The sequence below is a fragment of the Panulirus ornatus genome, chromosome 56, assembly GCF_036320965.1.
Source record: "Panulirus ornatus isolate Po-2019 chromosome 56, ASM3632096v1, whole genome shotgun sequence".
Lineage (NCBI taxonomy): Eukaryota > Metazoa > Arthropoda > Malacostraca > Decapoda > Palinuridae > Panulirus > Panulirus ornatus.
This window is the reverse complement of record NC_092279.1, coordinates 33,317,443-33,332,490: the sequence shown is the minus strand read 5'-3', so window position 1 is coordinate 33,332,490 and position 15,048 is coordinate 33,317,443. Positions and strand designations below refer to the sequence as shown.

The following is a 15,048-nucleotide window of genomic DNA, read 5'->3' as shown; positions in this document are numbered from 1 at the left end:
ATGTAGGTGGGGGGGAAGGGCCTTTCTTTCGTCTGTTTCCTTGCGCTACCTCGTTAATGCAGGAGACAGCGACAAAGTATAATAAAAGAGAATAAAGAATATATTATCTCTGGGGATAGGGGAGAAAGAATACTATCAACGCATTCCTCGTGTCATAGAAGGCGACTAAAGGGGACGGGAGCGGGGGGGGGCTAGAAACCCTCCCCTCCTTGTATTTCAACTTTCTAAAAGGGAAAACAGAAGAAGGAGTCACGCAGGGAGTGCTCATCCTCTTCGAAGGCTCAGATTGTGGTGTTTAAATGTGGGTGGATGTAACCAAGATGAGAAAAAAGGAGAGATAGGTAGTATGCTTTAGGAAAGGAACCTCGATGTTTTGGCTCTGAGTGAAACAAAGCTCAAGGGGAAAGGGGAAGAGTGTTTTGGGAATGTTTTGGGAATAAATTCAGGGGTTGGTGAGAGGACAAGACCAAGGGAAGGAGTAGCATGTGATTGGTAGTATGTGATTGAGTGTAAGAAAGTAAACTCGAGATTGATATGGTAAAACTGAAAGTGGATGGAGAGAGATGGGTGATTATTGGTGCCTATGCACCTGGGCATGAGAAGAAAGATCTTGAGAGGCAAGTGTTTTGGGAGCAGCTGAGTGAGTGTGTTAGTAGCTTTGATGCACGAGACCGGGTTATAGTGATGGATGATTTGAATGCAAAGGTGAGTAATGTGGCAGTTGACGGAATAATTGTTGTACATGGGGTGTTCAGTGTTGTAAATGGAAATGGTGAAGAGCTTGTAGATTTGTGTGCTGAAAAAGGAATGGTGATTGGGAATACCTGGTTTAAAAAGAGAGATGTACATAAGTATATGTATGTAAGTAGGAGAGATGGCCAGAGAGCAATATTGGATTACGTGTTAATTGACAAGCACACGAGAGAGACTTTTTGGATGTTAATGTGCTGAGAGATACAACTGGAGGGATGTCTGACCATTATCTTGTGGAGGTGAAGGTGGAGATTTGTAGAGGTTTTCAGAAAAGAAGAGAGAATGTTAGTTAGGGTGAAGAGAGTGGTGAAAGTAAGTGAGCTTGGGAAGGGTACTTGTGTGAGGAAGTACCAGGAGAGACTGAGTGCAGAATGGAAAAAGGTAAGGGCAAAGGATGTAAGGGGAGGGGGGGAGGAATGGGATGTATTTAGGGAAGCAGTGATGGCTTGCGCAAAAGATGCTTGTAGCATGAGAAGCATGGGAGATGGGCAGGTTAGAAAGGGTAGTGCGTGGTTAGATGAAGTAAGATTATTAGTGAAAGAGATGAGAGAGGCATTTCAACGAGTTTTGGAGGATAACTGCAAATGAGTGGGAGGTGTATAAAAGAAAGAGGCAGGAGGTCAAGAGAAAGGTGCAAGAAGTGAAAAAGAGGGCAATTAAATTTTAGGGAGAATAAAAAGATGTTTTGGAAGGAGGTAAATAAAATGCGTAAGACAAAAGAATAAATGGGAACATCGGTTGAGGGGGCTAATGGGGAGGTGATGATGACCATTATCTTATGGAGGTGAAGGTGAAGATTTGTAGAGGTTTTCAGGAAAGAAGAGAGAATGTTAGGGTGAAGAGAGTGGTGAAAGTAAGTGAGCTTGGGAAGGAGACTTGTGTGAGGAAGTACTAGGAGAGACTGAGTGCAGAATGGAAAAAGGTAAGAGCAAAAGTTGTAAGGGGAGGGGGGGAGGAATGGGATGTATTTAGGGAAGCAGTGATGGCTTGCACAAAAGATGCTTGTAGCATGGGAAGCGTGGTAGGTGGGCAGGTTAGAAAGGGTAGTGAGTGGTTGGATGAAGTAAGATTATTAGTGAAAGAGAACAGAGAGGCATTTCAACGAGTTTTGGAGGGAAACAGTGCAAATGAGTGGGAGATATATAAAAGAAACAGGCAGGAGGTCAAGAGAAAGGTGCAAGAGGTGAAAAAGAGGGCAAGTGAGAGTTGGGGTGAGAGAGTATCATTGAATTTTATGGAGAATAAAAAGATGTTTTGGAAGGAGGTAAATGAAGTGTGTAAGACAAAAGAATAAATGGGAATATTGGTTAAGGGGGCTAATGGGGAGGTGATGTTAGAAGGGGATGGAGTGAGTATTTTGAAGGTTTGTTGAATGTGTTAGATGATAGAGTGGCAGATATAGGGTGTTTTGGTCGAGGTGGTGTGCGAAGTGAGAGGGATAGGGAGAATGATTTGGTAAACAGAGAAGAGGTAGTAAAAGCTTTGCGGAAGATGAAAGCCGGCAAGGCAGCAGGTTTGGATGGTATTGCAGTGGAATTTATTAAAATGGGTGACTGTGTTGTTGACTGGTTGATAAGGACATTTAATGTATGTATGACTCATGGTGAGGTGCCTGAGGATTGGCGGGATGCATGCATAGTGCCATTGTACAAAGGCGAAGGTGATAAAGGTGAGTGCTCTAATTACAGAGGTGTAAGTTTATTGAGTATTCTTGGGATATTATATGGGAGGGTATTGATAGAGAGGGTGAAGGCATGTACAGAGCATCAGATTGGGGAAGAGTAGTGTGGTTTCAGAAGTGGTAGAGGATGTGTGGATCAGGAGTTTCCTTTGAAGAATGTATGTGAGAAATACTTAGAAAAGCAAATGGATTTGTATGTAGCATTTATAGATATGGAGAAGGCATATGATAGAGATGCTCTGTGGAAGGTATTAAGGATATATGATGTGGGAGGCAAGTTGTTAGAAGCAGTGAAAAGTTTTTATCGAGGATGTAGGGCATGTGTACGAGTAGGAAGAGAGGGAAGTGATTGTTTCTCAGTGAATGTTGGTTTGCGGCAGGGGTGCGTGAGGTCTCCATAGTTGTTTAATTTGTTTATAGAGGGGTTGTTAGGGAGGTGAATGCAAAAGTTTTGGAGAGAGGGGCAAGTATGCAGTCTGTTGTGGATGAGAGGGCTAGGGAAGGGAGTCAGTTGTTGTTCGCTGATGATAAAACACTGGTGGCTGTTCGGGTGAGAAACTGCAGAAGCTGGTGACTGAGTTTGGTAAAGTTGTGAAAGAAGAAAGCTGAGAGTAAATGTGGATAAGAGCAAGGTTATTAGGTACAGTAGGGTTGAGGGACAAGTCAATTGGGAGGTAAGTTTGAATGGAGAAAAACTGGAGGAAGTGAAGTGTTTTAGATATCTGGAAGCCGATTTGGCAGTGGATGGAACCATGGAAGCAGAAGTGAATCATAGGGTGGGGAAGGGGGCGAAAGTTCTGGAAGCGTTGAAGAATGTGTGGAAGTCGAGAACATTATTTCGGAAGCAAAAATGGGTATGTTTGAAGGAATAGTGGTTCCAACAGTGTTATATGGTTGCAAGGCGTGGGCTATAGATGTATCCACTCCAATTTTCTCCTCCAAACTTCAACATTTCAGCTTTATTCCCATCCACTCCAAGTGCCTTTCTTACCTTTGACCACATTATCGCCCTTTTAACCTCCCTTGCTATAGGTTCCTGCACTTGTATCCTTTTCCTTCCATTCTCCCTACGCATGCATGTAACAACTGCTGCCTCACCTTTTCCTACATTCATCAGTATTTTAGGATATTCTTTCCAACTTACTTTTATTTCCTCCTTTTAATGCAACAATGCCCCATCCTTACTTCATAACATTTACATTTATGTTCTTACATCCACAGCTTTCCTTTTTAACCTCTTCTGATACAGTTTCTTATTTTCCTTAGCTTTTCACTCAACTTTTTCCAAGATCATCCTTTACTCTTTCTTTGCTTTCCTCTATCAGTTTCTTAACATTCCACTTACACATCTTATATTCTTCCCTCCTTCTTTGCTGGTGCATTCCTATGAAGCAGTCTACCACATACCTTTTTCTTCTCTTCCACAGCATTTCTAATATCATCCATTCACCACACATTTTTTCCCTTCAGTTCTTAAATCTCACATATCATATCCAACAACTAATTCTACAATCTTTAACAGTCTTTCTTTAAACATTTTAAACACCTCATTCAAACATGGCTGCATTGGTATATTTACTGCACTTTCTTCACTTCCTGTTTCACTTTCTTTCTTCTCACTTGCCAATACTTGCCTATCCATTCTTCCTTATGCCATACCTCCACTTCTTCCTGATCTTCACCTCCACAAGAACTGCAAAATGGTCAGAATCTCCAAAGAATCCTTTCACAACTTTAGCATACAGCACAAACTTTCCCAGTCTTCCATACAGTGCCACAGAGTCAGTCAAACCACTTTCTTCTTCTCTTTCATTAATTCTCATCCATATATATCTGTGGATCATCTTGTGCTGATAAAAGATGTGTTTGCAAGGAATAAACAACCTTTCTCACCTCTCAGCAGACATTCTCATGAAAACTCCCATTCTCATTTACTCCAGGCACTCCCCATTCACCAACTCTCTCAACCAATTTCATTACATCCCACCCACACATTCATATCACCCATTACAACCATCTTTCTCACCTCAAACCCTTTTGTACAGTCATTCACATTTCTCCAGAAATGCATCATTTTATCCTTACCTCGCATAGTCCTCATATTCATGGGCGTATATGTGAATACCAGTACAATCATCCCAATTCAAAGTTTCCTTTCACCTATACCATTCAAAATCCATTCCATCCATGTTTTGTAACAACTTCCCACACACTCAGTGATAGCACAATTGTACATCCTTCTTTTCCTCTTCCTGGATAATTACACTGGTCAACGGAATTTTGTAAACTTTTCTTTTTTGTCCCACGACCGAAATAGGTGGACCTTATAGTACTCTTTACGCTGACTTAGAATCTGTTTTTAGAATTTTTCTATCAGGCATGGTTTTTTAGTGACAGAGCTATTGAATTTTGCAATAAGTGTATATTACTCATTCATTCGTAAGATTGGTATTACACTTAAAAAACTTACCTCAAAAATGTTGTGTACAATTTTTAGTTATATTTGGCCTCAGGAACATCCTTCCTTACTGTCCAGCAGTAATCTGCCAATATAGATGAGCTCCACTATTCAGTGTCCAAAATATCCTGATAAAATCTTTTGCCATGCTCATCACCGACTGCCTAAAAATTTTCCTTTAAAAAGTCCAAGTGTGAGTCAAAAAGTGAATTCTTAGACTCATATTGCACCCCAGAGCTTTACATGAAGTCAGTAGATCTTTTACATCACAGTAGTTTTCTGATCTGTGATTTCCAAAAAAATCTTTGCAAACTCTCTTAAATGACAGCCATGCTGTTTTTTCAACTTCATTTGCACGTCATCGAATTTTTCATCTCAAAGCAGTTCCCTGATTTGTGGTCCTACAATAATAACCTCCTTACATCACTGATTCTGGGAAATTTATTCCTCAGATATGTGAATCCATGGCCAGTTTTATCCATACCTTTGACGAAGTTCTTCATCAGCCCAAGCTCAATGTGTAAAGGAGGCAGATAGATTTTCTCTGGATAAACAAGAGGAGGATTGGTGACATTCTTATTCAGTGGAGTCGGTGATATTTTTTTTTGTCCTGGCTGTCCCACTCACAGAGGAAACAACAGAACCTTTTGTAACCAAGTTGCATTCCGAGTAAAAGTGCCACAACCTTCAGGTCACCACATCCATTTCACTTAAATCCCCGTACTTAATTTTTTCCAAAAGAAGATTTGTGTTATCATATGATTTCCTTGTGTGGGCTGCATGAGCCAGAGGAAAAGAGTGGAACTTATTTCCATTGTGGAGTAGAACCGCTTTAAAACTTATTTTTGATGAGTCGGTATACAAGCCCCACTCATTTGTGTTATATTCGTGGTTTAGTGCCTCCATAACAGAGTGAATGTCATTGCAAAACACCAGACCACTTCAAGGGAGAAAAATTCTTTGAATATGACATGGTGATCACAATAAAAACAAGCTCAAGCTTCATTTTGGAGAAGATTCCAGTCTTTTAACCTGGAAACCAAAATTTCAGCTTGCTTCTTAGACAAATTAAAATCATGGACAAGATCATTAATATCTTGACTCAGTGAATGTGGTTCACTTAAAGAACTTGCTTCAAATGTTGGATCCATATTGTCCTCTACTTGGTCTACTTTTTCATCACCAGATTCAATGTCGCTCAGTGTCATCTGGCACAGATGATTCCTGACGTGTGAGGTACTAGCCTCATAGATGGTAAATTAGGAAATTTGATAGTATGCATAGACTTTGATGTTATACCTTTTACATTTGTCAGGCAGAAGTAGCAATCCAAAGCACGATCTATGGGTTTTCTCCAAACCATAGGAATGGCAAAAGGCATGTGGCATGAACCTTTTGCCCATGCTGTGAGAATCCTGACACATATGACAACAGATATCGAGGGCCCAACTTTTATCCTGGTCACCCACTTTACAACCAATGTTCACAGCAGTTTTTGATGAGGGGTGTGAAAGAACATTTATGCGATATGAATGTCTTCACTGCAGATGTAGCAGAAGGAATTTGGACTATTTACTCAGTTTCTTGGCATTATAATGATGGATTGGGTATCAGCACAACACTTGAATGCACAAAAGCACAATCTGTCAACAGAGTGGAAAAGACACTGTTTACACATTGAGCTCTAACCTACAACTGACAGAGAACTGTTACTCAGGAGTGGGCGCTGTTTGAATGTCCCAACACTTCCAGTTGTGTTTCTGCAGGTTCCTGGTGACTCATTTATCTTGGCTTATGCTTCCAAGAAAGAAGCTATTTTTTTTCACAAGCAATAAAAATAGCTGTCTTTATTGAACTTTTTGTTTCAGATGCTCCATATAGCACTGGTACATATATACTGTGGTAATGATATGCAAGTATATTGCAACAAAACATTATGGTTGATAGAGAAATTCTGAAAACATATTTGTATTCAGCATGCAAAATACATAAGAAACAGATTTTTTTTCCACAGGACAGAACCTTTGTTGACCAGTATTATCAGTCATTCCCATCCATACCACTCCTTTCCTGCCTTCCCACAACTTATATTCATTGTTTCCACTTTCAATCCACATACTCTGCTGAAGGATATGAGTTTCCCCAATCCCTAGGACATCCATAATATAACTTTTGAATTTCTGCAAAAGTTCCCTCCTCTTACACTCACTAGTCATCCTATTAACATTCAGAGCGATCTCCTGGAGTTTCTTATTTGATATGAAGAATAACATGTAATGCTCAGAATCACACTGCAGTTTTTCGTCTGTTCTTTAGATATTACATTAGTGTTGCAGATGGAAAGTTACTGAATATCCAAAGGTATTTTCAGCTTATGACTGAACTTGTAATTCACCCATTATCCAAAAACAGGTCGCAAATTTCCATAACCATCATGTTTCTCAGATATTTTGCTTTTACGAAATAAGGTAAATACTTTCAAGAAATATGGTATCAGCTGCTGGGAAAGAGGGGTTCAGTTAGGTTTCATAGCTTCTACTGATGTTGTGCATGTACATAAAGTATTCCTATATTTTGCCTCTTTTTTTTCCATTACCATTAGTATATAAATGATCATTAAATGAAATATCGTATGAAGCTCTGAATCATGCTCCAGAACTTGTATGTTATTCTCTAAACACTCCATTGCCATTAAAGACCATAGTTCCTCAGTACCCAAAGGTGTTGTTGATGTGTAATTATACTGATAACTTATTTTTCTTATTTTGCTGGCAATAAATAAGTTGATAGTGGGGTGAGTTATGAACCTCATGAAAATATGAGGTTAAAAACTATATCAGTGAAACATATCCAGGCATCCACAGATCCTATGAAACTTTCATTTTGCCAATCCAATTGTTGAAAATTATTAATGGCTCTCATCTCTGAACCAAAATGGTCAAACATGATCATGGATAGAGTTCACATGAACAGAAATAAAATTATTAAATGTCAAAATAGCTGAAACTTTATGAATCAACAGTCACTAACTTTCTATTGCTGAAATCTATGCTGGAGAGTAGAGGCACTTAATTTTTCCCAAATTTTTTGGGTAATCAAACAATAACCTTTAGGTTGTAATTCTTTGTGAATGCTAAAGATGATGTCCCAGAATTTAGTGCAATTTTTAATGGCCAAATGAAATCTGATCACTATTTGCCAATGAAAGACTGTAAGAAACCCTTATCCAACATATGAAGAACTTAACTGCAGTTAAGTTATGAATCCAATCCAACCACATTGTCTTTCACTAGGAGGTTTGCTTTACGTTGAACAGAAGAATTGTCTAGAATTACCAAGATTTTACTTGGATCCAGTCCCACAGATGTACAGTGAGCTCTTGCTTCAGGCACAGAATAATTCTTGAACCACTTCAGGGTAAGGTTAGTGTTTATCCATCCATTTTTATTGTGCAGTAGGTCACTAGCATCCTTTTGGTGTCTTTGAAGCCCTATCACACCAATTTTTTTCAATTACCATTAATATGCACATGTGTACTTGCAGTGTTGGAACAACCAGGGACAGTCAACTTGTATATTTACTTTCATTTCATTGGCTTCTTCCTTTTCCGTCATTGCCTGGGTATACCATTCCAACAGAAAGCAGTTTCATTAATCTTATAAACCTGCTTCTAACTTAAATTTTGTTAATTTAACTTAACTACCTTTTTCAGGTGCTTAGCAAGGGCTTCTTTATTTGCAGAGCATTTTTCACCTCACACACTATGTAGTTTGATACCATGTTTGTTCTTAAAATTCTTTGGACAGCTTTTAGAGTAGTCACAGTTTTTTGTAAGGTTAAATCTTCTGTGGAATATTTTAGCTTTTCCATCCATTTTGCTGGAAATACTAGCACCATTCCAACAAAGTCTAAATCTCTGAATTATTGTCCAATCCAAACCACTGTTTTATTCTTTCTTTAGAAATTTATAAATGACCTTACTTTTTTTTTTTACTTCTGATGCCATTTTAGAATCTAAGGATCTTATCTTGTGCTATTTTAAATCATACTTAGTTGAGAAACCTGCATTGTAAAGCTCACATAAATCCCTGACCAAGGTGCCCATGTATAATTTTTCAACAAATTCCTCTTGTATTGATAATGAAATGTGCTGATGTTTGATAGCACTGCCAGAATTTGGACTGCTTGCTTGTCCATCCATTTTGCTGGAAATACTAGCACCATTCCAACAAAGCTTATATCTCTGAATTGTTGTGCAATCCAAACCACTGTTTTATTCTTTCTTCAGAAATTTATGGATGACCATACCTTTTTTTTTTTTACGTCTGGTGCCATTTTAGAATCTAAGGATCTTGTGCTTTTTTAAATCATACTTAGTTGAGAAACCTGCATTGTAAAGCTCACATAAATCCCTGACCAAGGTGCCCATGTATAATTTTTCAACAAATTCCTCTTGTATTGATAATGAAATATGCTGATGTTTGATAGCACTGCCAGAATTTGGACTGCTTGCTGGTCTCTTTGTAGCCATATTTAGGGGTGAATTATTACTGAATGGTGACACATAAGATTATGAGTGCTGAGAATTTGCCCAGTAAAGAACTGCAAACTCCTATGGATGTAAACAAGCAGTTGAGGGAATGCTGGGAGATTTGCTTGACATCCAAGCTGAGCATAAGTTGGGCAAGCTAATTCTGAGCCATAGATGATTTGGATATATCTGTAGGAGTAAAGTCAGGGGTTGGTGTAACAGGTAAAGCTGAGTAAGGGGAATGTTAGAAAGATTGTAAGGAAGTGAGCTCCAGACTGTTTTAGGTAAAAATTAAAGTGGATTGTGAACTATAATTGATTGTTAATGCTTATGCGCTTACTCATGAAAAGGAAAGAATATTTTGAGAGCAGCTGAATGTGTCTGCAGTTTTGATGCAAGAAATCAGGTATCAGTGATGGTTGATTTGAATGAGAAAGTGAAAAATGTGGCAGTTGAGAGTATAATTGTTGGGCATGGAGTTAATGGAAATGGTGAACAGCTTGTTGAGTTGTGTGCTGAAAAATGACCGATGATCAGGATACCTGGCTTAGGAAGAGAAACATACACAAGAATATGTGGATGAGATTACATATTAATTGGTAGGCAGGCATAAGAGAGATTATTGGAAGTGAATTAATTGAGAAGGGAAGATGGTGGGATGTTTGATCATTACTTGGTGGAGGCAAGGGTGAAGCTTAGCAGAGGTTTTTGAAAAGGAGAAATTATATGAGTGGAAAGAGGATGGTAAAAGTAAGTGACACACTTTTCCTCTGTTTTGCCCTCTGCTTTCCTAATTCCACATATTTTGTATCTTTCTTCGACTGTCTAAGCTCCATGAGACTGTGGCAGCCTCTCACCTGCAAGCCAAGATCCTCTACTGAAGGGATTTCAACATTTTCCATTCTCAAATACCTAGAGCAAGTTATCTCCCATTCCACCCATGTTCATATGACCTCTGTGACCACTTTTTGATATTCTAGATCTGTTCTTCACCTCTAATCCTTTGAGCTGTAACTACACAATATCACCCCCATTCAGTTCATCTGACCACACTTTCCTTAATGTATCTGTTTTAACAGCACCTCCCCCTTCAGAAGCCCCTTCTAAACGTAAATTTTGGCACCTTAACAAAGCTGACTGGATATTTATCTATTTTTATTTTGCTTTGATGCTGTGGATGAGATTACATATTAATTGGTAGGCAGGCATAAGAGAGATTATTGGAAGTGAATCAATTGAGAAGGGATGTTTGATCATTACTTGGTGGGGGCAAGGGTGAAGCTTAGCAGAGGTTTTTGAAAAGGAGAAATTATATGAGTGGAAAGAGGATGGTAAAAGTAAGTGCCACACTTTTCCTCTGTTTTGCCCTCTGCATGTATAAATATATATTTCTTTTCTTTTTTTCATACTGTTCGCCATTTCCCGCATTAGCGAGGTAGCGTTGAGAACAGAGGACTGGGCCTTTGAGGGAATATCCTCACCTGGCCCCCCTTCTCTGTTCCTTCTTTTGGAAAATTGAAAAAAAAACGAGAGGGGAGGATTTCCAGCCACCTGCTCCCTCCCCTTTTAGTCGCCTTCTACGACACGCAGGGAATACGTGGGAAGTATTCTTTCTCCCCTATCCCCAGGGATAATATATATATATATATATATATATATATATATATATCATACAAAGCTCCATCAGCCAGGATCGAACCTGGGACCCCTTGTGCAAGAGGCAGGCATGCTAACCGCTAGGCTAAGGGACTGTATAATAGGAAACAACTTCGAAATACTTGAATACCCTTCGTCTCACTATGGTGAGCAACGGGGTCTATCGGTTGTTTCCGAACAGAACACATAGCCAGCTGAGAGCGTTTTACCGAACCTGACTGTACAACGCGGAGTTATATGAATACGAATAAAGTGTATATGAACGCGCACCTTCATAGAACATACAAAGCTCCATCAGCCAGGATCGAACCTGGGACCCCTTGGTTAGCATGCCTGCCTCTTGCACAAAGGGTCCCAGGTTCAATCCTGGCTGATGGAGCTTTGTATGTTCTATGAAGGTGCGCATTCATATACACTTTATTCGTATTCATATAACTCCGCGTTGTACAGTCAGGTTCGGTAAAACGCTCTCAGCTGGCTATGTGTTCTGTTCGGAAACAACCGATAGACCCCATTGCTCACCATAGTGAGACGAAGGGTATTCGAGTACTTAGTATTTCGAATAGTTGTTTCCTATTATACAGTCCCTTAGCCTAGCGGTTAGCATGCCTGCCTCTTGCACAAGGGGTCCCAGGTTCGATCCTGGCTGATGGAGCTTTGTATGTTCTATGAAGGTGCGCGTTCATATACACTTTATTCGTATTCATGTAACTCCGCGTTGTACAGTCAGGTTCGGTAAAACGCTCTCAGCTGGCTATGTGTTCTGTTCGGAAACAACTGATAGACCCCGTTGCTCACCATAGTGAGACGAAGGGTATTCGAGTACTTAGTATTTCGAATAGTTGTTTCCTGTTATACAGTCCCTTAGCCTAGCGGTTAGCATGCCTGCCTCTTCCACAAGGGGTCCCAGGTTCGATCCTGGCTGATGGAGCTTTGTATGTTCTATGAAGGTGCGCGTTCATATACACTTTATTCGTATATATATATGTATATATATAATATATATATATTGACGTTTGTGTAAATAAATTATACATTTCCTTTTTCCATATCCAGAGGTTGAACCATTATGTGACATTCATTTTTTCATTCATTTCAAGCTGGAAGTTTCAGTTTTCTAAATTGTTTCTTACGTTTTTCATATGTATATATATGTATGTGTGTGTGTGTGTATATGTGCGTATGTGTGTGTATGTGTGTGTATGTGTATATGTATATATATATGTATATTATCCCTGGGGATAGGGGTGAAAGAATACTTCCCACGTATTCCTCGCGTGTCGTAGAAAGCGACTAGAGGGGACGGGAGCGGGGGGCCAGAAATCCTCCCCTCCTTGTATTTTTTAACTTTCTAAAATGGGAAACAGAAGAAGGAGTCACGCGGGGAGTGCTCATCCTCCTCGAAGGCTCAGAGTGGGGTGCCTAAATGTGTGTGGATGTAACCAAGATGTGAAAAAAGGAGAGATAGGTAGTATGTTTGAGGAAAGGAACCTGGATGTTTTGGCTCTGAGTGAAACGAAGCTCAAGGGTAAAGGGGAAGAGTGGTTTGGGAATGTCTGGGGAGTAAAGTCAGGGGTTAGTGAGAGGACAAGAGCAAGGGAAGGAGTAGCAATACTCCTGAAATAGTTGTGGGAGTATGTGATAGAATGTAAGAAAGTAAATTCTCGATTAATATGGGTAAAACTGAAAGTTGATGGAGAGAGGTGGGTGATTATTGGTGCATATGCACCTGGGCATGAGAAGAAAGATCATGAGAGGCAAGTGTTTTGGGAGCAGCTGAATGAGTGTGTTAGTGGTTTTGATGCACGAGACCGGGTTATAGTGATGGGTGATTTGAATGCAAAGGTGAGTAATGTGGCAGTTGAGGGAATAATTGGTATACATGGGGTGTTCAGTGTTGTAAATGGAAATGGTGAAGAGCTTGTAGATTTATGTGCTGAAAAAGGACTGATGATTGGGAATACCTGGTTTAAAAAGCAAGATATACATAAGTATACTTATGTAAGTAGGAGAGATGGCCAGAGAGCATTATTGGATTACGTGTTAATTGACAGGCGTGCGAAAGAGAGACTTTTGGATGTTAATGTGCTGAGAGGTGCAACTGGAGGGATGTCTGATCATTATCTTGTGGAGGCTAAGGTGAAGATTTGTATAGGTTTTCAGAAAAGAAGACTGAATGTTGGGGTGAAGAGGGTGGTGAGAGTAAGTGAGCTTGGGAAGGAGACCTGTGTGAGGAAGTACCAGGAGAGACTGAGTACAGAATGGAAAAAGGTGAGAACAATGGAAGTAAGGGGAGTGGGGGAGGAATGGGATGTATTTAGGGAATCAGTGATGGAGTGCGCAAAAGATGCTTGTGGCATGAGAAGAGTGGGAGGTGGGTTGATTAGAAAGGGTAGTGAGTGGTGGGATGAAGAAGTAAGAGTATTAGTGAAAGAGAAGAGAGAGGCATTTGGACGATTTTTGCAAGGAAAAAATGCAATTGAGTGGGAGATGTATAAAAGAAAGAGACAGGAGGTCAAGAGAAAGGTGCAAGAGGTGAAAAAAAGGGCAAATGAGAGTTGGGGTGAGAGAGTATCATTAACTTTTAGGGAGAATAAAAAGATGTTCTGGAAGGAGGTAAATAAAGTGCGTAAGACAAGGGAGCAAATGGGAACTTCAGTGAAGGGCGCAAATGGGGAGGTGATAACAAGTAGTGGTGATGTGAGAAGGAGATGGAGTGAGTATTTTGAAGGTTCGTTGAATGTGTTTGATGATAGAGTGGCAGATATAGGGTGTTTTGGCCGAGGTGGTGTGCAAAGTGAGAGGGTTAGGGAAAATGATTTGGTAAACAGAGAAGAGGTAGTGAAAGCTTTGCGGAAGATGAAAGCCGGCAAGGCAGCAGGTTTGGATGGTATTGCAGTGGAATTTATAAAAAAAAGGGGGTGACTGTATTGTTGACTGGTTGGTAAGATTATTTAATGTATGTATGACTCATGGTGAGGTGCCTCAGGATTGTCAGAATGCGTGCATAGTGCCATTGTACAAAGGCAAAGGGGATAAGAGTGAGTGCTCAAATTACAGAGGTATAAGTTTGTTGAGTATTCCTGGTAAATTATATGGGAGGGTATTGATTGAGAGGGTGAAGGCATGTACAGAGCATCAGATTGGGGAAGAGCAGTGTGGTTTCAGAAGTGGTAGAGGATGTGTGGATCAGGAGTTTGCTTTGAAGAATGTATGTGAGAAATACTTAGAAAAGCAAATGGATTTGTATGTAGCATTTATGGATCTGGAGAGGGCATAAGATAGAGTTGATAGAGATGCTCTGTGGAAGGTATTAAGAATATATGGTGTGGGAGGCAAGTTGTTAGAAGCAGTGAAAAGTTTGTATCGAGGATGTAAGGCATGTGTACGTGTAGGAAGAGAGGAAAGTGATTGGTTCTCAGTGAATGTAGGTTTGCGGCAGGGGTGTGTGATGTCTCCATGGTTGTTTAATTTGTTTATGGATGGGGTTGTTAGGGAGGTAAATGCAAGAGTTTTGGAAAGAGGGGCAAGTATGAAGTCTGTTGGGGATGAGAGAGCTTGGGAAGTGAGTCAGTTGTTGTTCGCTGATGATACAGCGCTGGTGGCTGATTCATGTGAGAAACTGCAGAAGCTGGTGACTGAGTTTGGTAAAGTGTGTGGAAGAAGAAAGTTAAGAGTAAATGTGAATAAGAGCAAGGTTATTAGGTACAGTAGGGTTGAGGGTCAAGTCAATTGGGAGGTGAGTTTGAATGGAGAAAAACTGGAGAAAGTGAAGTGTTTTAGATATCTGGGAGTGGATCTGGCAGCGGATGGAACCATGGAAGCGGAAGTGGATCATAGTGTGGGGGAGGGGGCGAAAATTCTGGGGGCCTTGAAGAATGTGTGGAAGTCGAGAACATTATCTCGGAAAGCAAAAATGGGTATGTTTGAAGGAATAGTGGTTCCAACAATGTTGTATGGTTGCGAGGC

The 15,048-nt window shown here is 40.1% G+C and overlaps 1 protein-coding gene across 4 annotated transcripts in view; it reads left to right on the top strand.

Annotated features, from left to right (window-relative positions):
• LOC139766062 (uncharacterized) overlaps positions 1–15,048 on the top strand; it is a 46,524-nt gene that overhangs the window by 12,295 nt on the left and 19,181 nt on the right. For 2 of the 4 annotated variants that reach the window (XR_011716779.1, XM_071694213.1), the window contains exon 2: positions 8,186–8,314. The exons of 1 other annotated variant lie outside the window; for it this stretch is intronic. The gene's annotated coding sequence lies outside the window, so the exon portion shown is untranslated. The remainder of the gene's footprint in view (positions 1–8,185; positions 8,315–15,048) is intronic. One more of the 4 variants, XM_071694214.1, reaches the window with a different exon arrangement.